The sequence below is a fragment of the Hippopotamus amphibius genome, chromosome 5 (assembly GCF_030028045.1).
Source record: "Hippopotamus amphibius kiboko isolate mHipAmp2 chromosome 5, mHipAmp2.hap2, whole genome shotgun sequence".
Classification (NCBI taxonomy): domain Eukaryota; kingdom Metazoa; phylum Chordata; class Mammalia; order Artiodactyla; family Hippopotamidae; genus Hippopotamus; species Hippopotamus amphibius.
The window spans coordinates 154382807-154400723 of NC_080190.1; the positions used below are offsets into that span (position 1 = coordinate 154382807).

The 17917-nt window shown below is 41.0% G+C and overlaps 1 long non-coding RNA gene across 2 annotated transcripts in view; it reads left to right on the plus strand.

Moving 5' to 3' along the window:
• Positions 1 to 17917, plus strand: part of LOC130854511 (uncharacterized) — a 220653-nt gene that overhangs the window by 3347 nt on the left and 199389 nt on the right. For both annotated transcript variants that reach the window (XR_009054034.1, XR_009054035.1), the window contains exon 2: positions 8354 to 8457. This is a non-coding gene — a long non-coding RNA (uncharacterized LOC130854511). The remainder of the gene's footprint in view (positions 1 to 8353; positions 8458 to 17917) is intronic.

Consider the following 17917-nt stretch of genomic DNA (forward strand, 5'->3'; position numbering starts at 1 on the left):
CCCCGCTTCCCCCTTGGTATCCATACATTTGTTCTCTACATCTGTGTTTCTGTTTCTGCTTTGCAGATGAGATCATCTATACCATTTTTCTAGATTCCACATATATGCATTAATATACAATATTTGTTTTTCTCTTTCTGAGTTCACTCTATAACACCCATCTGTAATCTCAGTGTCTGTGGGACAGAAATTTGGGCACAGCTTAACTGGGACCTCTGCTTCAGGGTCTTTTACAAGCTACAATCAAGGTATTGGCTGGCCTGAAGTCATCTGAAGGCTCAAGCAGGGATGGATCAGCTTCCAAGTTCACATGGTTGTTGGTAGATTTCAGTTCCTTACAGACTGTTGGACAGAGGGTCTCACTTCCTTGCTGGCTGTTGGCCAGAGGCCATCCTCAGTACTTTGCCATAAAGGCCTCTCCAACATGGCAGCCTGCTTCACCAAAGCATGCAAGCCAAGAAAGCAATAGAGTCTGCTAGTCAGATGGCAGTCACCACCCTTTGTAACCTAATCATAGCAGTTACTGTATTCTATTAGTTAGATGCAGGTTATTCAAGGGGAGGGGATTAGACAAGGCCATGAATACCAGGTGGTGGGGATCATTGGGGGGCATCTTAGAGACTACTTACCACATACACAGAATGTTGAACAAAAAAAGCCAGACAAAAAGAAGTACATGTTATGTGATCCCATTTATGTAAAGTTCAAAAAATAGACAAAACTAATCTATGACATTAGCGCCATACGCAGGAGGTGCTAGGAATATTCTGATTGTTGAGCTTGTGCTGTTCACACATGTGTATAATGTTTGTGAAAATGTATATGGCTGTATGTGTGTGGTTTGTGGAAGAGAGAGTGTGTGTGAGTGTTTTATACTCCAGTTAAAAGTTTTAAAAAAGAATATCTGCCTAGATTCAATTAAATGATAAATGACCTATTGATCAGCCAGTCTTTGATTATCTATGCCTTCTCTTCCTTTGCCACAGCAAAGTGACAATTCCATTCCATTCCATTCCATTTAGCAACTATGGTTTGAGGACCTGCTATGTGCCAGGCACTTGTCTGGATGCTCGTGGTATATGGTAGACAGGATTTCTAGAAATGGCCCTCAAAGTCTGTACCATAATCCCCTGAACCTGTGAATGTGGTAAGACAGTTCTCCTGTGATTGTGTCCTGTTAGAAGGCACAGTTGACCTTAGAAAGGGAAGATTATCCAAGTGGGCCTAATCTAATCAAGAATTTTTCTCCAGCTGGAAGCAAAAGAGGGCAGAAGAGGAACTCAGAGTGACTCCAGGCATGAAAAATACGCAACCCTCCGGTTACTTATTTGAAGGTAGATAGGGCCCCTGACAGGCACCCAGCCAGCAAGGGACATGGACCTCAGCCGGATGTCATAAGGAACTGGATTCTGCCAACAGTCTGGATGAGCCTGGAAATGGATTCTTCCCTAGAGACTTCAGATAGGAGTCCAACCGACCTGATACCTTGATTTGGGTCTTGTAAACCTTGAGCAGAGAACACAGGTGCATCCACCCCACCTCCTGAGCTCCAAAACTATGAGCTAACAAATGAGTATTGTTTTAAGCTGCTAAATTTGCCTATTTTTATTTGTTAATTTATTTGTTTAGTTTGTTATGCAGCAGTAGAAACGAATACAGGGCACATCCTCTTCAAGCAGGCAGTTATCATGGCCCCATTTTTGTGGGTAGAGACAATTAAAAAAAATAATACTATTAATAATACCAATGCCGAAAAAGTACATCAGAATCTCTGGAGGTAGGACTCCCATCCCCAGCACTGTTTTTCTTTTTTCAGATGCTTCAGGAGATTCTAATCTGTAGCTTCTATTGCACAATCTCATTAGAGGAATGGAGACCAAAATGCCTGGGTAAAAAGTAAATAGGGGACGTATTTGTCATCCCTCTCTGTTACCTGCTCTGTTAACCTATCGCTGAGTCTTGTTGCATCTTCTTGAGTGTGGGCTTCCTCTCCACTCCCTCTGCTGCATTTAAGTAGCGTCAGTGCCTCACTGGTTTCACGGGGACAGGGATGGACTCTGGTTCTGCTCACCTCTGATGTTGCAGCCACCAGAACTGTCTGGCACATAATAAATATTTAATATATATATTATGTGTTTATAAATAATGCCTGACTGAAGGAGTGTATGAATAAACTACCTAAAGATGATTGTCTCCATTTTCCCCCATGAAACTGCAAGTTCATATTTGACTTTTGTTTGTTTTAATGGTCTATACTCTGAGAAGTAGATATTTTCATCAGTTCAGAAATGACTTGGAGACAAGTTCATCTAAGCCCCCTCATTTCACAGCTAAGTCAGAAAAGCTAAAATGTTTGTCCAGATCACAGCATGGCCACACAGTGTCCACAGCGTAGGTCCAGACCAAGGCTTTTTTGGCGGGGACGTGGATGGGGTTGAGGGGGAGGATTTCTGTGGCTCTAGACTCAGCTTGGCTTGGTGTGATGGCTAGCTTTAAGTCAAAGAGGCTGGGACAGCTCTGCTCCTCACTACGGCTCTGTGGGTAGGTCAGGGGAGCCCTGCCCCAGGCTGAAGGAGGAAGCCATTCTCACAGTAATGGCAGAGGAGCACGAGGGCAAAAGGAAGTGTGTAAGACGTTTTAAAGCCTGGCTCAGAACTGAGGCACCATCACTGCTTCCCAGAATCTCGTACCATCTTTTATAAACTGGAACAGTTCTCAAGGTCTGCATCCTGGCCCCAGAGCATGAGCATCTTGGAGCTGGTTAATTAAAATTCTTGGGCTTCAACCCAGACCTACTGACTCAGAAATTTAGTGTGTGTGCGTGTGTGTGTGTGGGCGGGGGGTGGGGTGGGGGGGGTGTAAGGATTTAGCAATCTGTAGTGTCACAAGTCTGCCAAGTGATTTTAATTCGTGGTCAGGTTTGAGAATCACTACCAAAGAAAACATTAGAACCCAGACATTGCAAAGAGGTAAATTTAGCCATTGTTCTCAAGAAGGAGTTAGAAGTGGGGCCCAGTCCCGATTGGGTGCCACTCTGTATCTGCATGTGTGTGTTTCTGAGTACAGAGGGGTGCTGGGATAAGCGAAGGCGGCATCTCGTTGGTGGCGAAATGACAGGGGGCAGGTGCTAGAAACAGAGCGGGTTTAACCAATGCACTGAGTAATAAGGATATAATTCTAAGGACTCTAGGTCCTGTTTGCCTCCTGGAATAGTGGAGTTGATAAAGCACTGTTCTTATTCCCCAGGGTCATCACAATGCATCTTGATTCTCTGTGGGTGTGAGGAAGATGGGAGGGGTCATCCGGGCTGGCTCCCGAGTCTGGCATGAGCTACTCTGGGAAGAAAAGGAGAAAACGTAGGCAAGGCTTTGAACAGGGTTTATGCATTTGTGGAAATGATTTTTACCAAAGACCTATTGCTGACTCCACAGTTCTATCCTCAGCCGGTTCTGGAAAAGAATGACCCTGGGACCCCTGTGGCTATATGTGCAGAGCTAAGAAAGAAATATGCCGCAGGTGAATACAGCATTTCAGGCATGGGGCACGGGAAGCTAATTTACCAGAGAAGCCACATACTATGGTCAACTAAATTTAACAAAGAGCGGGTCAGAGCTTAGATGGGGTTAGATTCTCAAGTAAACGTGGAGAGTAAAAATAAAAAATGGGCAACTTTGCCCTTGAGAATGCCTTACATTGCCTTTGAAATATAGGACATATAATTTTATATATATACAATCCTGCAGAATCATTTCCTAGCACACCAGAATTGGAAAACATAAAGGAAAGACTTAGGAACGTCTTTAAGCAAATGTCTGTATATTTAAAATATTCTTCTTTTAAAATAACAATCAGATTCCCACTTCTGAATGGGGTGATGGATAGACTGTTCTGGATATACTGTACGGTTTTGTGGGGATTAAATGAGAGAATTAAAGCTCCGTTGTAGAATAGAGGAAGTTTTCTAAAGAAATGGAAATTTGTTCAAAAGATTTAACCCACCTATATGAATCAAACACTAATGGAGTGGTTATGATTTGCCAGAAATTCTTCTAAGTGTTGTAAAACACCCCAGCATTCTGGCTTTTGCAGGCACATGCTTAACCACTATGTAAATCTCACCTTTCTAATTTTTCATATATTGTGTTTCCACCATATGCAAATTTTTTAGAGAGTGCAGACCAAGGTCAAAACTTGGAGGTGGATACATGGATATCAGGTGTGAACCCAAAGGAGCCACTCCATGTGCCTCTTCTTGAACGGTGGGCAAGTACCATGAATATAACCTCTGCAGCCTTTTCTCTTTAAGAAGTTGTGTGCTTTTCTTATTTTCCCAGAGGCAGAAAATACGGCATATTGTGTTGTCGCAAAAGGAAAGAATGGGGTTTGAACCTTCGTGGTTAGAGACAAGAAGTCTATCTGTTGTCAGAAAGTAAGAGTCAGGGGAATTCAGGCAGTTGGAGGCCGATAAAAGGCACTGCAGGTGCTGTGATGACAGATTACTGTCCTCATAAACCTGAAGGCATGATCTAGGGCTCCATCCTAATGTCTGCCAAACTCAAAGAAGTTAAAGAAAAATGGGACAGAGGAGATGATTTAGTTTGCACCTGGGAGAGGAAGAATGCAGCACCCAAGATGTGCCTTGTGAGGTAAGGCCAGCATTAGCGTAGTGCCAACCCTGGCTCTGCCTTCTGCTTGCTTTTTGCAGCCCACGGTAACTGTTGGAGAAGAATTTGGCATTTGAAAGGTATTTCTGTGAGGTCTGGTTTCGTTCAAGGATCCCCAAAGCTGAAAATGTGAATTTTATGGGGGTGGGGGAAACAATCCACTAATTTTTGCCCCACAGTTTTACATGCTAAGGGGGTGGTATCTGTTAGGTGTCTTAATTGATGCAGGCTATATTTGTTAAGGCAATCTCTGCCCTCCTCATACAGTTCATCTATGGACCCTTGGGGGTCCTTCGTTCTCATCCCCTGGGCTGGTCTCAGGCAAAAACCAAACCCAACCACAAAGCCTCCCCAAGGCCCTGTTTCCTTATAGTGCTCCCTTACGTGTGCTGTAGGTGTCATCGACTCTGTCTTTGGAGGCAGAGGGGTGAAGTAGAAATACCCTGGACCCTGGAAAAATGTAGCTCTTAGTTGAAATCTGCCTCTTACCACAACCAGCTGGGTGACCTGAACAAAGTAATTGACATTTCCACCTTGGTTTTCTTACCCATGAGATGGATAACAATATACCCCTTTCAGGGTTCTTTGAGGATGTTATCTATCTCTCTAAAAAATTCACCCCAAAGTTCATGGCTTAAAATAATAAACATTTATCATCTCACCCAATTTCTGTGGTTCAGGAAATCTGGGAGCAGCTTAGCCCGGTGATTTTAGCTCAGGGTCTCTCATGAAGTTGCATGGTCTCAAATAGTCAAGATGCTGGCCAGGGCTGCAGTCATCTGCAGGCTTGACTGGGGCTGGAGGATGCCCTGCTATGGTGACTCCTCACACACATAGCAAGTTCGTGCTGGCTGTTGGTAGGAGGCCTCAGTACCTTGCAGCAGGGACCTCTTCATGGGACTACTGGATTGTCCTCACAATGTAACAGTGACTTCCCCCAGAGAGAGTGATCCAAGGAGGAAACCACGTATCTTTTGCGACCTCATCTCAGAAATAATATGTCATCACTTCTGCCTATTCTGCTTGCTAGAAGTGAGCTACTTAGTCTAGCCAACGCTCAAGGGGAGGGGGATTAGGCTCTGTGTTTTGAAGGGAGTGTCTAAGAACTTATGGACATATTTTAAATCACCACAAGAGGTAGCATAAGTAAGATTCTTGAAATAAGTGTTTAGTAAATGCAAAGCCTAAGTAGCATCTTGTTCTTCTTCATCTCTCTAGTACCTACAACAGGGCTTTGCAAATAGCAAGCATCCTAAGTAGAGAGATGGAATTTATTATATAATGAGCTAAAGTTCCTGCTTGCCTTGTGTCAGAGTTTGTGCTAAGCATTTTCAATGACATAGCTCATTTCATCTTCACAATAACCCTGGGAAATGGATGCTACTCTGCTATTATCCTGATTTTGCAGATGGGAAAACTGAAGTATGCACAGAGAAGCTGAGAAATTTCTTGGATGGTAGCAGATGGAGGGGTGTTATAGAGCCAGAAATTGGTCTCAAATAGTCAACTCAAGGATGGAGTTTTAACCACAAAACTATGGGTCTTCCTACAATTCAAGGCCTCTAAAACTATTTATGGGAAATATTCCCACCTTTGAAGTTTATTTGTCCTGGACTACTTTGAAGGTGGGAGAAAATGATACTTGAATTGTGAAGTCTATATCTTGAGGCACTTCTCTTAGATCTAGAATGCCCTAAAAATTCCCAGCCAAGATTTCAGAATGTGAAGCCCAGGAATTCCTCCCCCACACTCTCCCTTTCTCCACTGTTGGATAAAACACTTTCACGGTCCTCTCCTTTCTTCTGTCCTGTGCTTTAGGTTCTCCTTGAAACTTCAGTGTTTAAAGGTCCTAAGACTAAATATAAGTTTGAAAACTGCCCAACTGGATGATCTTAAAAATCACTTCCTGCTCTAAAGTTTTATGAGGACATAAGTCTTCCTTCTTCCTGCTTCCTTATCCTTAGAGAAATTAGTGACCAATTTGTCTTCATTTGTCCATTTGTCTTCAGTGACTACTCTGTTCACTCCTTTTCTCACCACTTAGCCACCTCTTCATTCTACACCTGATGAGAACTGGGATTGAAACATTGTAGCTGTCCCTAAGCAGAACCCACATCAACAGTCATTCTTAGCTCCAAACTATCTTGTGTCCGATGACCACATAAATCTCTTAAGAATATCCTCTTTGGTTGTGAAAACCTGTTGTTAAATAAATCCCTTCAGTTGGTTGTGTAGCAGCCCCCATACAGGGTGCCACAGATGCTAGCACATACCAGTAGTTTTTGGAGAATATAATCTTAAGAGAAGTTAAGTAGTTTTCTTTAGTGATAGAATTTCCTGAAGACTGATATGCTGATATGCAATGTGAATCTTCCTGAGAGAGAAAGAATGTGACCCAAGAGGTTTACTCTCTTGGGCTTGTTGTGGACTCAGGTCAGGAAACTCTCTTGGGTTGCCTGTTTGAAAGCTGTTTCTTGTCCCCGGACCTCTTACCCAAGACTTCTCACTTGGTGATGAGCCCCTATTCATGGCACTGCACCTTCACACGTGAAATTTCAGAAAGCCATTTCTCAATAACTGTTGCTCTATTTCTCCTTTATTGCCCAACCCTCAGCCTCCCCAGAGTCACCACTTCAGAATATCAAGATATGTGTATGCACGTATACATATGCATCGCTTTCTTTACTGAAGGACTGGGTACTTTTATGAGGGAATTGCCCCACAGAGGATTTTTAGGGTAGAGAAACTACTCTGTATGATACTGTAGTGGTGAATACACATCATTATACATTTGTCCAAACTCACAGAATATATGACACCAAGAGCAAACCCTAATGTAAGCTATGGACTTTGGTGATAATGGTGTGTCAGTACAGCCTCATCAGTAATAACAAATGGACTACTCTGATGGGGATGTTGATAACGGGGGAGGCTATGCATGTGTGCGGAGCGGGGGGGGTGGGGCGGGGAGCATATGAGAATCCTCTGTACTTTCTGCTCAATTTTGCTGAAGCCTAAAGAATTACTATGCTCCTAAGGAAATACTAGCCTAAGGAATTAGGCTAGTGTGGAGCCTAACACTGCACTAAAAAATAAAATCTACCTAAAAAAAAGCAAAGAAAAAATTTAAAGCCAAGTAGTAAATATAACTTCTTCAAGGTCCAAAAGTATGCATATGTGTGTGTGTGTGTTTGTGTGTGTGTGAACTAAGAAATCAAACCTTCACTAGATGGATCTTCTTTGAACACACCCACAATTTCCAATCTGACTTCCCTATCCCTGGTTTCACCTCTCTATCCAGGACAGCCTTATCCTCTAGACATCCCCATTGATGTTCTGGAAAACCCCAACTTCTACCCTTTGGGTGCTTCCAGGACCTATTGTGATTCTCCTCATGAAGACGTTTCCCCAGGTCCAAATTATCGAGTCCAAAATAGCACCCTTGTGTTTTTATTTGGTCAATCAATGATTTCTTCTGACAACTGACAAAACCTATCAGATCTATTAGAATCTCACATAGCTCACCCTAAAGTTATTTTAATTCTCAGGGAGAGCACAGTCCCTTTAAACCCTAATGAAAAGCAAAGTATTTTCTAACAGCTTTGAAATTTGCAATAAAATGTGTTCTTCCTTTGAAAGGAGTAAATTTTATTATGCAGAGTAATAATACACTCTTTTTATGCTTTTAGCTTCTATAACTTTGGACTTGATGGATAAAGAAAGGAGTCATATGCCCCTGGAAGACTGCTGTCTTAGTCACATAAAGAGAGCATTTGAAGGTCTACTCAAGCAAGTAAGTAATCAGGCTCTGTGCTGGACACTAGTATGGAAACATGAATAATGCCAAGTTTCCTGCTCTGAGTGTAGGCTTTAAAATGCGTTTATCCACTTATTTGTTGAATGTCAAGTTCATTCTAAGCACCTATTATGTGCCAGGTATGATATTGGGTGGCGGGGAATGTTTTAAACTGGGTTCCCTGGAAACAGACACTAAAACTGAGAATTGTGAATTGCATGTGAGGGTTTATTGGGGAATATTCTTGGAAGATGCATGTGAAAGAAAGTGAGGATTGGCAGGATGGGGCAGGTAGAAAAATGGATAATCAGTGAGGTTGCCACTGAAGCCTCATCCTGTCCTACCAGGAGCTCTGGAGCGGAGGTAACCCTTTAGAGATTTCCTAAAGTGGCAAGGAGGCCAGGCCTTTGTGTGCCATGTCAGCCAGTCATTGGTGGCCCAGTGTCTCTAAGAGGGTCTATAACCATGGGCAAGCCAGTTTTCTGCAGCCTAGGCCAGTGCCAGCGAGGGACTTGGCTTTGGGCCATCAGTAATCCACATCCCCAACAGCTGGGAGATGGGAAGAAATCTGTGTGAGAACGCAACATGCATTATGGGGGTATAGCAGGAACAAGGATTCGTTCATGCCCTCAGGGAGTTGGAAGTAATTGATGAGCCTTAGCAGCAAAGAGGTGAGTGCAAGTGCAGATAGATTAGTATGAGAGGTAAGTGCTGTGAAGACACAGGGCAGGAACATCTAGCCCAGTCTTAAGAGTCCTGAGCAGGATTCCCAAAAGAGGTGATGGCAGTGACTATGTAAGGAATTAGGCATGTGAAAGCAGTGAGTATGGAAACTGTTAGAGTCTTCCTAGTAAAAGGAATAATGTGTGCAAAGGGTGAGAACGTGACATGGGGGAACCTTATGTGTTTAGGAAAGGCTGGAGTGAAAAGTGCATTAAAAGAGTGGTGCACGGTGAGGCAAAGGAGCTGAGCAAGGGCTTGAACCTGAAGGTTGGACCTGAATGAGCAGGGACGCCAGGTCCCGCAATTGGGGATTTTATCCTGATTATCCTGACAATCACGGTTTCCAGCAGGGAGTTACATGATAAAATGTGCACTGCAGGAAGATCACTCTGGCAGCAGTGTGGAGAAAGGAATGGAGATAAAAGAGCAACATGGGGGCCCCTGTGAGTGACTGTGTAGGAGGATAATTCATTAATTGCTGGTGAAAAATAATAGTGACTTAAAATCGAGGCATGTCAGGTGCGATGGAGAGAGATGGATGGATTTGAGAGATATTAAGGAGGCAGAATCCATAAGACTTGACTGATTGGATATGGGTCTTTAGGGGAAAAGAGGAGTCAACCTAAGATTTTTCTTTGAGCCAGAGCAGGCTGGCAGTGGTGTGAAGGATGGGTCTGCGAGAGTGTCGGACTGAAACAAGGGAGCCAATTAGAGCTGTGATAAACAATGTATTTTGGTACAGGGACTCATTCAGGGAAAAAAAAGAAAAAGAAGAAGAAGCTTATGATCATACTTATTTCGTTCAAATGAAAATCACATTATAAAATTCTGTGAAAATAATATTGTATATTCTTATAATTTAAATTACCTTTGTTAGAAGAACATCAGTGAGAAAATTGGCCCTGCTTTTAGCCACTTAAATATTAATATCCGGGCCAAGTTTAGACATAGCACCACGGAGACAGCTTATCATTTTTTGGTTCCTTTTTTGTGTGGTGCTTTGGACCTCACAGAGAATATTCCAGAGTGTGTTCTTTTTCTATCCTTGATGCCACCCGGCAGGTAGAAAGAATTCTTACATTTCTAATATGTAGAAGCAGAAATGGAGGCTCAGGAAAGTGAAATGGCTTCACTTCCCATGTGGCAAAGTTCGGTCCAGAATGTTCCTTCCATTCAGTGCAGGGTTTCTTAAGGCTGCAGCCACTTCTTGCCAAGCATCACACAAAGATAAAATCAGGGTGCCTGCTCCCTGTTTCTTTCAACAACCTGGATCTGTCCCTCTGCTGGCTGCAGTATTGTCTATCTGGTCATGAGCAGAGAAACGGAGCCGGACAAAGAATGCCTTATTACCAGACAGCCTCAACACAGCCTCTTTCTCCTGAAGGTGCTGGCCACTTGAGCATTCATGCTATCTGACCACATCCAGGCACTTCTGGGAGCCCTGCCCTGGACCATCCTATCAAACAGACTTTGCCTTTTGATTACCTGGAGCACAGGAGTGGGGCAAGACAGAGGTGGTTTCTCCAGATGTAGATCCCTGTGCTGTGTAGGGTCCGAAAATCTTCTATCCAATTAGATCTTGGTTTCTGGGTTGTATTTTATATAGCCACATGAACTAAATGTAGCCCACTTCCCAAATCCAGGTAAGATAACTCAGCCCTAAACTAGAGCAGAGGTGAGGAAAGAAGGAAAAAGGAGGGAGGGCGAGGGGGAGGGATCTATTCTGAAACTGCCCCTTGGGCTGCACTCCCTGGCTACACAATAGCCTCCTTTTTGACAATCACTTGCAGTGTTAGGTTTTCAAATACAATGAGAAGGGAGCTTGTTTCTTAATCTGCAATTTAGAAATTAGAGATGTAATTAAATATGATTATGGATAAGCTTGAAATAGATATTCTGAATATAAACACACATGTACAGGTGCATTCATTTCAGGTTTATTCATTAGTCTCTTCACAAGCGCTTTGTAGTCTTTTTTATTTTTTACTCCCAGCTTTATTGACAAATAATTGGTATATAACTGTGTAAGTTTAAGACCTACAACTTGTTGATTTCATACACGTATCTGTTGCAAAATGATTACCACCATAGTTTAGCTAACCCCTTCATCACATAATTACCATTTTGTTTTTGTGGTGAACACATTTAAGATCTACACTCTTAGCATCTTTTAAGTTTATAATACAGTATTATTAATTATAATCACCATACTATAGATTAGATTCCCAGAACTTATTTGTCCTATAACTGGAACTTTATACTCTTTGACCAACATCTCCCCAATTTCTCACAGCCCCCAGCCCCTGGTAATCACAGGGGTTCTACTCTCTGTTTCTGTGAATTCGGCTTTTTTAGATTCCACATATAAGTGATACCACACAGTATTTGTTTTTCTCTGACATTTCATTTAGAGTAATGCCCTCAAGATTCATCCATATTGTTGCAAATGGCAGTATTTCCTTCTTTCTCATGGCTGAATAATATTATGGAGATATATATTTGGAGAGAAATCATATCTTCTTTATCCATTTATCTGTTGATGGACACTTAGGTCATTTGTTTCTTTCCCTACCTTGGCTATTATGAATAATGCAGTAATGGACATGGGAAAAGCACTTTGTGGTCTTTTTTTTTTTTTTTTTGCTTTTTAAAAAATTTTTATTGGGGTATAATTTACAATGTTGTGTTAGTTTCAGTTGTACAGCAAAGTGAATCTGTTACACACACACACACACATATATGTGTATCTCCACTCTTTTTTAGGTTCTTTTCCCATATAGGCCATTACAGAGTGTTGAGTATAGTTCCCTGTGCTATACAATTAACTTATCTACAAAACAGATATAGAGTTACAGATGTGAAAAATAAACATATGGTTATGGGGAGTGGGTAAGGGCAGGGAAGGATAAATTGGAAAATTGGGATTGACACATACATACACACACTACTATATATAAAATAGATGACACTTTGTAGTCTTGATTGCCGTGCATGGTTAGTGCAAAGTTTTGGTTTTTGCTGTCTTCCTTACCACTGTCTCTGAAGTCCACTTCTATCCTGAGTAGCCTTAATCTACTTCCAGAGCCCCATGATATTGCCCCTGAAATGCTCGCCAAAGTGAGCAGAGAGCTTCCTTTAGCGTTATAGACACTGGTTGTAGAGAATTGCAGTGCCTCTAATTTTAGTTGCAAAAGTCATAGTAATCATATAAACAGCTACCATTTATTGAATGTTTACGCTTAACCAAACTCTGGGTTAAGCACTTTGCACACACTAACTCAATGATATGTTGGGATTCAATTCTATTGTATTATATCATAAGGATTTTGCAGCTTTTATAGCAACAATTCAGCCATTGTGAAACCTCTCTTTTCACCACCTTTGTCTAGTTCTTTGAATCGTACACACTGTGCAGAACTCAACATGCCGATTTTGTGCCATTATCTATACCCTCTGTGAAGTAGGGAAGATGCCTCTTCTTACACTTTTACACTTTTCACACAGGGCATCAAAGTGCATTGCCTTCTGGTTTATTTTTTCCCATGCTGCCCCTGCTCTTGAAGATTCCCTCTCTCTCCCTAGAATCTTCCTTAAGGACATATCTCAGGCCAAGCAACCTTCCAAAGGCAGCAATTCTCAGTAATTCCCCACTCCCCACCCCGACACATTCTTATAGGTATAGGCACATTTTGACAAAACCCTCAACCAAAGAGCTGTCTCATATGGCTGTAGAAGAGGTAAGACAGCCTGCAGATGCTGTATGATCCCCGCCACGGCTCAGACACCTCTCCTACTCTGCTCTTCAGGCATGTACAGCACTATAATAGGAATAAACTCGAATGCATTCTAATTCATTCAAAATCAGGCTGCTATGAATCTTATTCCACAAAAATGTGCGTGCAAAATGGGACACACTCGTATGTAGAAAATCCTAAGGAAACCACCAGGAAAAGCGACTGGAAATAATAAATGAGCTCATCAAGGTCACAGGATACAAGATTGATTTACAAAAATCAATTGTAATTTTTTAAGCTCTTTATTGTGATATAATTGCTTTACACTCTTGTACCAGTTTTTGAGGTACACCGAAGTTAATCAACTGTATTTAGACATATATCCCCATATCCCCTCCCTCCCATGACTCCCTCCCCCACTCCCTGTCCTGGCCCTCTAAAGCATCACCCATCATCAAGTTGATCTCCCTTTGTTATACAGCAACTTCCCACTAGCTATCTATTTTACATTTGGTAGTATATCTATGTCTATGCTACTCTCTCACTTCATCCCAGTTTCCCCTTCGCCCCCCACCCCCCACCCCAGCCCCGTGTCCTCAAGTCCGTTCTTTGCATCTGCCTCTCCATTCTTGCCCTGTCACTGGGCTATCAGTACCATTTCTTCAGATTCCATATATGTGAGTTAGCATACAGTATTTGTTTTTCTCTTTCTGGCTTACTTCGCTCTGTATGACAGTCTCTAGGTTTATCCATCTCATTACATATAGTTCCATTTCATTCCTTTTAATGGCTGAGTAATATTCCATTGTATATGTGTGACACATCTTCTTTATCCATTCATCTGTTGATGGGCATTTAGGTTGCTTCCATGTCCTGGTTATTGTAAATAGTGCTGCAATGAACATTATGGTACATGTTTCTTTTTGGACTATGGTTTTCTCTGGGTATATGCCCAGTAGTGGGATTACTGGGTTGTATGGTACTTCCATTTTTAGTTTTCTAAGGAGCCTCCAAACTGTTTTCCATAGTGGCTGTACCAGCTTACATTCCCACCAGCAGAACAGGAGACTTCCCTTTTCTCCATACCCTCTCCAACATTTATTGTTTCTAGATTTTTTGATGGTGGCTATTCTGACCAGAGTGAGGTGATACCTCATTGTGGCTTTGACTCGCATTTCTTTAATGATTAGTGATGTTGAGCATCTTTTCATGTGTTTGTTAGCCATCTGTATGTCTTCTTTGGAGAAATGTCTATTTAGATCTTCCTCCCATTTGTGGATTGGGTTATTTACTTTTTTGGTATTAAACTGTATGAGCTGCTTATATATTTTGGAGATTAATCCTTTGTCAGTTGCTTCGCTGGCAAATATTTTCTCCCATTCTGAGGGTTGTCTTCTTGTCTTGTTTATGATTTCTTTCACCATGCAAAAGCTTTCATGAGGTCCCATTTGTTTATTCTTGATTTTATTTCCATGATTCTAGGAGGTGGGTCAAAAAGGATCTTTCTTTGATGGATGTCATAGAGTGTTCTGTCTATGTTTTCCTCTAGGATTTTTATAGTGTCTGGCCTTACATTTAGGTCTTTAATCCATTTTATTTTTGTGAATGGTGTTAGGAAGTGTTCTACTTTCATTCTTTTACATGTTGCTGTCCAATTTTCCCAGCACCACTTATTGAAGAGGCTGTCTTTTTTCCATTGTATATTCTTGCCTGCTCTGTCAAAGATAAGGTGCCCATATGTGTGTGGGTTTACCTCTGGGCTCTCTATTCTGTTCCACTGATCCACCTTTCTGTTTTTGTGCCAGTACCATAGTGTCTTGATCACTGTGGCCTTGTAGTATAGTTTGAAGTCAGGAAGCCTAATTCCACCAACTCCATTTTTCCTTCTCAAGATTGCTTTGGCTATTCAGGGTCTTTTGCGTTTCCATACAAATCGTGAGATTTCTTGCTCTAGTTCTGTGAAAAATGCCATTGGTAATTTGATCGGGATTGCATTGAATCTGTAAATTGCTTTGGGTGAGATAGTCATTTTCACAATATTGATTCTTCCAATCCAAGGACATGGTATGTCCCTCCATCTGTTTGTATCGTCTTTGATTTCTTTCATCAGTGTCTTATAGTTTTCTGCATACAGGTCTTTTGCCTCCTTAGGCAGGTTTATTCCTAGGTGTTTTATTCTTTTTGTTGCAATGGTAAACAGGAGAGTTTCTTTAATTTATCTTTCTGCTCTTTCGTTGTTAGTGTATATGAATGCAAGAGATTTCTGTGCATTAATTTTATATCCTGCTAGTTTACTAAATTCATCAATTAGTATTAGCAGTTTTCTGGTAGAGTCTTTAGGGTTTTCTATGTATAATATCATGTCATCTGCAAAGAGTGACAATTTTACTTCTTCTTTTCCAATTTGGATTCCTTTGATTTCTTTTTCTTCTCTGATTGCTGTGGCTAACACTTCCAAAACTATGTTGAATAATAACAGTGAGAGTGGACACCCTTGTCTTGTTCCTGTCCTTAGAGGGAATGCTTTCAGTTTTTCACCATTGAGAACAATGTTGGCTGTTGGTTTCTCATATATGGCTTTTATTATGTTGAGGTAATTTCCTTCTATGCCCATTTTCTGGAGCGGTTTTATCATAAATGGATGTTGAGTTTTGTCAAAAGCTTTTTCCGCATCTATGGAGATTATCATATGGCTTTTTTCCTTCAATTTGTTGATATGATGTATCACATTGATTGATTTGCGTATATTGAAGAATCCTTGCATTCCAGGGATAAACCCCACTTGATCATGGTGTCTGATCTTTTTAATGTGCTGTTGGATTATGTTAGCGAGTATTTTGTTGAGGATTTTTGCATCTATATTCATCAGTGATATTGGCCTGTTATTTTCTTTTTTTGTGACATCTTTGCCTGGTTTTGGTATCAGGGTGATGGTGGCCTCATCAAATGAGTTTGGGAGTGTTCCTCCTTCTGCTATATTTTGGAAGAGTTTGAGTAGGATAGGTATTAGCTCTTCTCTAAATGTTTGATAGAATTCGCCTCTGAATCCATCTGGCCCTGGGCTTTTGTTTGTTGGGAAATTTTTTTAATAAATTTATTTATTTATTTTATTGGCTGTGTTGGGTCTTTTTTGCTGTGCACAGGCTTTCATTTAGTTGCGGTGAGTGGGGGCTACTCTTTGTTGTAGTGCGCAGGCTCCTCATTGCTGTGGCTTCTTTTGTTGTGGAGCACGGGCTCTAGGCCTGTGGGCTTCAATAGTTGCAGCACGTGGGCTCAGTAGTTGTGGCTCATGAGCTCTAAAGTGCAGGCTCAATAGTTGTGGTGCAGGGGCTTAGTTGCTCCGCAGCATGTGGGATCTTCCTGGAGCTGGGATTGAACCCGTGTCCCCTGCATTGTCAGGTGGATTCTTAACCACTGTGTCACCTAGGAAGCCCTGCTGGGAGATTTTTAATCACAGTCTCAATTTCCGTACTTGTGATTGGACTGTTCATATTTTCTGTTTCTTCCTGGTTCAGTCTTGGAGGATTGTACTTTTCTAAGAACTTACCCATTTCTTCCAGGTTATCCAGTTGATTGACATATAGTTGCTTGTAGTAGTCTCTCATGCTCTTTTGTATTTCTGTGGTGTCCATTGTTACTTCTCCTTTTTCATTTCTAATTCTATTGATTTGCATCTTCTCCCTTTTTTTCCTGAGGAGTCTGGCTAATGGTTTATCAATTTTGTTTATCTTCTCAAAGTACCAGCTTTTAGTTTCATTGATCTTTGCTATTGTTTCCTTCCTTTCTTTTTCATTTATTTCTGATCTGATCTTTATGATTTCTTTCCTTCTGCTCACTTTGGATTTTTTTTTTTTTTTGCTCTTCTTTCTCTGATTGTTTTACGTGTAAGTTTAAGTTGTTTATTTGATATTTTTCTTGTTTCTTGAGGTAGGACAGTATTGTTATAAACTTCCCTCAGCTTTTGCTGAGTCCCATAGGTTTTGGGTTGTTGTGTTTTCATTGTCATTTGTTTCTAGGTATTTTTTGATTTCCTCTTTGATTTCTTTAGTGATTTCTTGGTTGTTTAATAGCATATTGTTTAGTCTCCATGTGTTTGTGTTTTTTACACTTTTTTTCCTCTAATTGATATCTAGTGTCATGGTGTTGTGGTCAGAGAAAATGCTTGATACAATTTCAATTTTTTTTAATTTACCAAGGCTTGATTTGTGGCCCAGGATGTGATCTATCCTGGAGAATGTTCCATGTGCACTTGAGAAGAAAATGTATTCTGTAGTTTTTGGATGGAATGTCCTATAAATATCAATTAAATCAAGATGGTCTAGTGTGTCATTTAAAGCTTGTGTGTCCTTATTTATTTTCTGTTTGGATGATCTGTCCATTGGTGTAAGTGAGGTGTTCAAGTCTCCTACTATTATTGTGTTACTGTCAATTTCCCCTGTTATGGCTGTTAGCATTTGCCTTATGTATTGAGGTGCTCCTATGTTGGGTGCATAGATATTTACAATTGTTATATTTTGTTCTTGGATGGATCCCTTGATCATCATGTAGTGTCCTTCCTTGTCTCTTGTAATAGTCTTTACTTTAAAGTCTAATTTGTCTGATATGAGTATTGCTACCCCTGCTTTCTTTTGACTTCCATTTGCATGGATTATCTTTTTCCATCCCCTTACTTTCAGTCAATATGTGTCCCTTGGTCTGAAGTGGGTTTCTTGTAGACAGCATATAGAAGGGTCTTGTTTTTGTATCCATTCAACCAGTCTGTGTCTTTTGGTTGGAGCGTTTAATCCATTTACATTTAAGGTGATTATTGACATATATGTTCCTATTATCATTTTCTTAATTGTTTTGAGTTTGTTTTTGTAGGTCTTTTCCTTCTCTTGTGTTTCCTGCTTAGAAAAGTTCCTTTAGCAATTGTTGTAAGGCTGGTTTGGTGGTGCTGAATTCTCTTAACTTTTGCTTGTCTGTAAAGCTTCTGATTTCTCCATTGAATCTGAATGAGA